Consider the following 8,199-nt stretch of genomic DNA (forward strand, 5'->3'; position numbering starts at 1 on the left):
AGCATGGTCCTCCCTTTACTGATGGGTAAACATGTCTTAGGTGTGTCAAAAACAAGCAAGCACTGGCCACTTTAAATAACCCTTATCCGGCTGCACAGCTTGACAGTGTAAATCTAACACACAGCAGTGATTGGCTCATTGATGGCCTTTCTATGGCACTGAAGTAACTGGTTTTTAATTGAGAAACCACTGTTTTACTGTCACAACTCTGAAAATTGGAGGGCAGTGCATTTCCAGAGTGAAACGAACTACACTCGAATTCTCATCTTAGATAAAAATATAACTTATGATAATGATACTTCAGGGTTGTATAGTCAAAAACAGGTCATATTTGAGCAAGTTACAAAGGGCTGGTCCTTTTTGCATTCTGGAGTTTTCGTATTGCCTTGCTGTGTTAACTTGGCTGTTAAATCATTAACCCCTCATCTCGTCAAGCCTGCCACTCTTGTGCATTTTCTGGGATCCGTAAGTGTCACAAATCCCATAAGAGGAAGACAGCAGAAGGCTAGAGCTGTATTTTAACTTATCTCTATTCTGCTTCAGGTTGGTCCAACCTTATCTTCCAGTTCTTTTAGAACTCTTAGTGTGATCTGTGTAAAATATTTTCAACTGTTTCTCCATGTGTGTGTTTTTTAAATTTGATTATTTTTGTTGTTGTGTTGTTTTGTCTCTAAAGCAGGGAACTTTCATAGCTACATAAGCTTCCCTATGTGCTTATGACAGAGGTAGATGGAACCTGACAGGACAAGAGGTCGCAACGGTACTCAATATTACATGACAATGCTGTGCGGTACCCAAGTGCTTAGAATAGCTACAGTGTTGCAGCCTCTGATTGTTCTGTACATTTGGCAATATTAATGCATTTAATTGTTGTACATTTAGACGTTATTAGTGACTTACAGAGCCTGCGTTGACAGAATTTGTACAAATACAACAATATGACAAAGGAAGTGTTAGCTAAAAAAAAACTGCAGACGTGCAAAAACTCCCAACGAAGAGGTTCAAACCCTTACTGTGACCAGATATGTATTTTTGGTCAGTTTTATGATCATCATTTATATATCCACAATTGGGTACCGTAGCTCTTAAAGAAGTCCAGACACTTTTCTTTCCAAGATCATTCGACTAACTCTATGGTCTACTTTCCAGGTTAATAAATGCTGGTTTATAGTATACTAGTATACAGTATATAAGTGACAGCATGAGTGAAAGTGGGAACTGGTGGGTTGGTAAACCTACAATCATGTGTAGGACTGGATGAAATAACTCACTTAGAAACAGCATCAGTGTTTTTACTAATAATGTATTACACAAAATCCTCGCTTTTTTGTAAGTATTGTGTTAAATTACTTATTTACTCCCTGTAGAAGGTAATTTGTTACGTTATTTTTGAGGTAATTGCAACACGGCCTGAGATGCACTGTCATATAATATCAATTAACAATACAACCAAAGGAAAGTCAAATATATTAACACAAATCTCTAATGGGAACACACAAGTGTTAAAGACAAAAAAGCTTGACAGTAAAGTTGGTGAAATTCAGTCCAAAGCGCACTTCACAGTAAAATGTTCAGATTCTACTGTGGAAACAGGTAGAAGCAGAATGGAGGCTAATGCTACAAGACTGCCTCGTAATCACTGCTTTTGTGATGCCTGTTTGTGATGCCTTCTTAGCTAGGCAGACAACATCTGCATACATAAACCTATGATAGACTCTGGGTGAGTTACAGTGTTAAGAGTGTAAAAGAGCATCGGATGACACTGATTTCAACAGGTAATATCTCTATGGCATTACCTCAAAGCAGTGCATATAAAAAAGAAACTGGTTAAACAGCATAACAAATGCAATGACTTATTAATAGATGGTGTCAGACTTGCATTCAGGGTTGTCTCAGTCCTCGTCAACCCCTGATCTACAGAATATTTACCTCTGACAGAAATAGGAATATGTAAAATAGCTAAATGAATTGAGGAAAGCGTGCACTGAATGCAAACACCAGCTCTATAGTTCTATTTATGTCATTAGTTCCATTATTTTCTGTTTTAAGTTGGAGGTCCAAGTAATATTTGGTTATTCTTAAGCCTTTCATAAATGTTTTTGGATCAGCATTCTGCTACCAAACAGGAGGAAAAGATTAGGGTCGTGAGGAATTAGGGGTCTTTTTTCTACCTTTGTGAGGGATTTTCTGTCAGACCTTATTATTGACTGGTTGGGGTGAGAGAAGGAAGACAGGATAGAAGACATGCTGTGGAAGAGAAACAGAGATTAATAACAAGTATGATTTAATGCAGAGAGGTCTATTAACACACAGTGAGTGAAAAAGGTGACTAAAAAGGAAAAACTCAATGCATCATGGGAGTCCCCCAGCAGCCTACACCTATTGCAGCATAACTAAGGGAGGATTCAGGGTCACCTGATCCAGCCCTAACTATATGCTTTAGCAAAAAGGAAAGTTTTAAGCCTAATTTTAAAAGTAGAGATAGTGTCTGTCTCCCGAATCCAAACTGGAAGCTGGTTCCACAGAAGAGGGGCCTGAAAACTGAAGGCTCTCCCTCCCATTCTACTTTTAAATACTCTAGGAACAACAAGTAAGCCTGCAGTGTGAGAGCGAAGAGCTCTAATGGGTTGATATGGTACTACAAAGTCATTAAGATAAGATGGGGCCTGATTATTCAAGACCTTGTATGTGAGGAGCAGGATTTTGAATTCAATTCTGGATTTAAAATGGATCCAATGAAGGGAAGCCAATACAGGACAAATATTGCGCAATGGAAGAAAGCAGTCCTACGTATTTGTTTAATATGTGCATTGAAGGACATATCCTGGTCAAAAATGACTCCAAGGTTCCTCACAGTGTTACTGGAGGCCACAGTAATGCCATCCAGACTATTTTTACATGGCAAAAATACTCTGCACTCTACCAAGTTTACCATGGCAATTTATCATAACAAAAAGTGAAATGATTATGACCACATTAAAGTCATAGACTGGAACAAAGTGTATGTGTGTATAAAATATTAGGTATAATATTAAGTAACTGGTAGATTATAGACATATTTATTAATGCATGCTTTGTCCTTTATCAATATTTTTACTGCACTAAAGTTCTAGTACCATGTAGGAGACATTATTTACACCTCTCATAGCTACTTTACTAAATGTTAAATCTGTATTGTTTATCTGGGAGCGTGTAACTCAGGCTAAGGCTGTCTGTCTGCCCTAGCCATATTAGTAGATGAGCAGATGGCATTGGTCCAAGCAGGGGCACAGGGGCATGAAAATCTCCACTATAACCTCCAGTTTAGCCAGGTCGGTTAAATGGAGCCAATATAGGAAAATTTAGTCTGAGCTTCTCTTTTGTATTTGTTCATTTCTGAATTTTTATATGAATTCTAATTCTATTTCTCCTTTACTGAATATAAGAAATATTGCTAAGGCAAACTTTTGTTTTACAAGTAGGCCACGAATACAGAACCTTTTGTGCTATCTGCTCAAAGCTGATTTAAATCCGTAAAGTTGGCCTGTTTTTAATCCAGTTAACAAAACTGGATTCACCCCATGGTGGGTGACGAGAAAATTCTGACTTACCCCTCCCAGATCTGGCCTGCATATATGTTAGAATAAAACCCTGCTAGTAGCATGGAAGTCAAAATCACAGTTGAAGAAAAAAGAAATCTATATGCTTCTTTACATATTGCCTTGTTTGCGTGCTGCTGTGTGTATTTATGTAATAAAGGTATGCATAAAGTTACCATCTGTGCAATAGGAAGGGATTATAGTGAGCCAGAAAAGTCTGGGACTGCATTCTGGCCCCATGTTTGGTTAGTGACACAATAATGTCAAGGGAGTTCATCTTGTGTGTTTGTGTGTGTGTGTGTGTGTGTGTGTGTGTGTGTGTGTGTGTGTGTGCGCGCGCGCGCCTATGGGTGACAAAACTGAACCAGTGTCATCATTTGGGGATGGGTCGATCAGATGTCAGGTGACTAAGTGGGTGAGCCGAGTCAAACGCTTGTCCTTACATTTCCTTGAATTTCAATTTAACCCTTTAAGACCTACCATAGAACCAAGTCCGCCAGAGCTTATATTATATTTTTACATGCTGTAGTGCGATTTTTGGGAGCATTTCAAGTTGCTGTACACCAATACAACCATTATAGGCCAAATTTTAATAATATGTATGCATTAAGAGCATAGTAATTACATAAATTGCAAAAAAGTGCAATAAACTACAAAAAAATTGAAAATCATTTTGGTTTTTTTAACATATATTTCTAGTTAGAGAAATTTAAAAGGCTTATCCCTCAAAACTGTAAATACAAAAACGTTGCACAAAATAGTTTCCCACCACAGGAAATTTATTTTGAGTGTCTTCATAGTTTTATTTTTGAAATTCACCAATTTTTATATACTGCAGGAAAAATGAAAATAAGTATTATAATGCAAATTTGCAAAAAAAAAAAAAAAGCATATGCATCAAAATAAACTATTTCCAGCAGGGCAATTTGACTTCTAAGCATCCCAGAAATGACACAGAAAGTCATAAAGTCAAACATAACTTTAAAAAACACCAGTATAGCCTTACAAGGCCCTGATGGTAAAAAAAACTACATTTTCGCAAAAGTGACGCCACTTCCGGTTTCGGGCAGGTCATTGTGGATATGCGATAGTTCGCGCTGATGGACGTAGGGAGTGTTATGAAGAGCTGATCGGATCGGCAAAGCCTGTTTCTGGAATATTATGTTTTTGTTGCTGCAAGCGCTTTTTATGCAATTTTTTGCAAAGCTATATGTGGAAGGAAACCGTGACCTAGGACAAGCTGATGGCATAAGACGCAAGTACAACTCCTCCGGTTTCATATGCAAAAAAATTATTGCGCTAGCTTACATGGTTGCACTGCTACCGGGATTTAAAATTAGTTACGCAAAACGGCCTGCTCCGAACGGCTTAATTTGCTAATCTCTCTCTAGGCTTACCCACTAAAGTATCTTAAGGTATTGACATCCTGTGAACTTTTACTGAATAATCTATACCAAACTTTATACTCGTGTTTCTACTACATGACTTATAGGGGAGCAACATATTTGAATTAATCTCAACTCATATTGGTTAAAAGTATTGTTTTGTATAGTTAGTATTGTAGTATTGTAATATTATAGAATATGGAATATAATAATTAGTTACAGACATCCATGATATTGCTTTATTGCTAGCAATGATCAAAGATTAACTGTTCCAGACTTAAATAATTTAATTTTGTAAAAATGGTTATGTTTCATTGCTTTACAGCATCAAACGTTAGTGGTGTTGCTTATATAAATGGGTAGAAGAGCTACTCAGGAACATTAATATCCCATCAGAGAATAACTGAGATTAGAACTGCAGTGATGCAGGCCATGGTGGGGGATGGACAGTCATCTCTCAGCTACTGTATGAGACCTCTTCTATCAGAGTGTATTTAGATTTCATCTGGGATCCTTCCTAATAGGATCCTTACATTCAGTTCCAAGAAGATGCTTGTGGCGGATGTGGTCCCTGGCGTAGCTGCAGGGGAGGGGTGGAGCGGTGAGCTCAGGGGGGTGGTACCGGGAGGCAGGTGAGCCACAGGTGGTGGCGATTGTGTCATGAGTGTTTTCCTTCTGTGTGTCTATATAGTGACGGCAGAGGCGAGCGGGAGGCGGGCTGGACCGGGACGAGCTGTAACGGCGCATTGTTATTATAAATAAAAATATGATCGTGAGCAAAAACGGTGTGTGTGTGTGTGTGTCGCATACATCACAATGCTCAATCACGTAATTCCTAACATATATACAAGTGATGATTATTGTAAAATCAGCTAAATTGATTGGGATCAGCTTTGCAATTCATATTATGTCAGGATAACTGAGGCTTTAGTCGTAAATACCCAAGACCCAAAAGAGAAAAGCTCACTGTGCGGAAGAAAAGATCATCTCCCTCACACATACAAAAACCTTTCATATTATAACTGGTTTTGAGCATCCACCTATCACTCATGGTGAGCCTTGAGCCTTTAAAATCAATCCACCAGTTCACTTTCTACCATTTATCTAGGTTTGGGTCATGGGGGCAGCAATCTAAGCAGAGAAGGCTCGACTTCCATCACCCTGACCACGCCTTCCAGTTGTTGCCAGGTCAGCCAAGAAGTATAATCTCTCCAGCAAATCCTGGGTCTGACCGGGGGCCTCCTTCTTGTAGGACATGCCCAAAACACCTCACCCAGAATGCATCCAGGAGGCATCCTTATCAGATGTCCAAACCACTTCAGCTGGCTTCTTTTAAAGTGGAGGAGAAACAGGTTTACTCTGAGTCCCTTTTGAATGACCAAGCTCCTCATCCCATCTCAAAGGGAGAGCCCATCCACCATCGAAGAATGCTTGTATCCTTAGCGAAAATGTATTTTTTCAAAACCCAAAAGGTGATTTTTATCTTTAGTTTCTTTATCTTTTGATTAGATCTTAGATTGAGACACTTGAAACACTTAATTTGGTCAGTTTGTATTAAATTACCATTTGTTTAATATTAGTTTAGTTCCTTTTTATTCTGTTTTGTAAAAAATAAAATCGCAATCTCAGACTGGTTGGTCGTGAGGGAAATCTGTACAAGGACAAAACAGTCATCTGGTTACTGGTCAGCCACTCTAGTCTCACCCAAGATGCTCATCCATAATTTTTATCTGGCCATCCAAACACAACAGGCTAGAGGTGGCACTTCTTCACACTCTTAACTGATAACTATGGCCAAAGTCCATGATGCCCATCCAAAGTTCACCAGTCTTGGACACACATGTGATGCATATCACACATACATAACAAGAAGGAAAATCCCTTACATCTAGTCCAGTCTAGACATAGGATCATCTCCACATCATTGCTCCGGGATATAAGAAGGTTATGTGGTCAGTAAGATCAAAATGTACCACATGTTTGTCATCTGTATAAGATGCCTTATGCAATTAAGTATATGCACGAATGAATGGCTTATTGTCATCTTTGAGGAAGTTTTTTTTTTTTTTTTAATAAAATGACTTCTAAATACTTTACCAGATTATTTGTGTCTTGTCAGGGTCTTGTCAGGCTTAATTTCTGTCCCATTAAGTCCCATCATAACTGTTTAAGTAGCAGGGCGCACCTGTGCTCTACTGCTGACCCTACAGTACATCCTTAATAAGCTTATCTTACGTTTTATTGAGGGGGAGGGGGAAAAATTCTTCTATTCAGTCAGTCTTTGAAATGCAGAGTATTTTATCAATTGCCATTTGTGCACAAATACACAATTCTATTCTCCCATGGGTAAGTCCACTAAACAAGCCTAGGCCCCAAAAGATAGGCCAGATTTCTGGTTCCCTATAAGACCACTTCAATTCTAATATGCATAAAGGTATGAGAGATGTTTTTTTGTCTAAAACATGTTGCCTAGCCCAGCTTTAACAGTGTTTAGGTCAGGTTAGAACTGTCTGTTTGTGTGTGTGTGTGTGTGTGTGTGTGTGTGTGTGTGTGTGTGTGTGTGTGTGTGTGTGTGTGTGTGTGTGTGTGTGTGTGTGTGTGTAAGACCCTGTTTGGCTCTTGAAGTCTGCTTTTCTTTACAGGAGGTTGTGCTGAGTATGTGAAACTGTTGGTGCTAAAAGCACTAGCAGTGACAGAGGAGGTGTTTGACAGCTCTCGCGCTCCCGACATGTCCTCCCGCCTTTGCTTTCACCCTAAGCCAAAGTGAAAAGACAACATATTCTAGCGATACACATTCAGTCAGTGGAGTGCTGCCTTTGTTGCCAGCAAGAAATCAGGAACGAGATGAGTCAACGATTTCTTTTCAATTCTCTCTGTGGTTGGGCATCTGTGTGTTTGTGCATGTACTAAGATGTGTCAGAAACAATGAGCGAAAACAGTGAAGGACAAACAGCAAGGGAGATGCTCCTGTTGTATAAACTTTGGAAAAAGTTTTTATTGGACGAGAACTTTAGGAATTAAAATATGTCCATTTGTCCTTCCAGAGTCACAGCATTTTAACTTTGCGTTAAAGTTCTTTAAAAACAAATCAGTCCAAACTAGAAGCTTGGTGTCAGGACAAAGAGCCACTTGCAGACACATACAAACATCAGTGCGTTACGGAGTACAAACTTGCACAGAGGGTTATAATGAGCCGCCTGGAAAATAATTTCCCAGTGGTTTTTAGGCACCAACAA

The sequence above is a fragment of the Astatotilapia calliptera genome, chromosome 10 (genome assembly GCF_900246225.1).
Source record: "Astatotilapia calliptera chromosome 10, fAstCal1.2, whole genome shotgun sequence".
NCBI lineage: Eukaryota > Metazoa > Chordata > Actinopteri > Cichliformes > Cichlidae > Astatotilapia > Astatotilapia calliptera.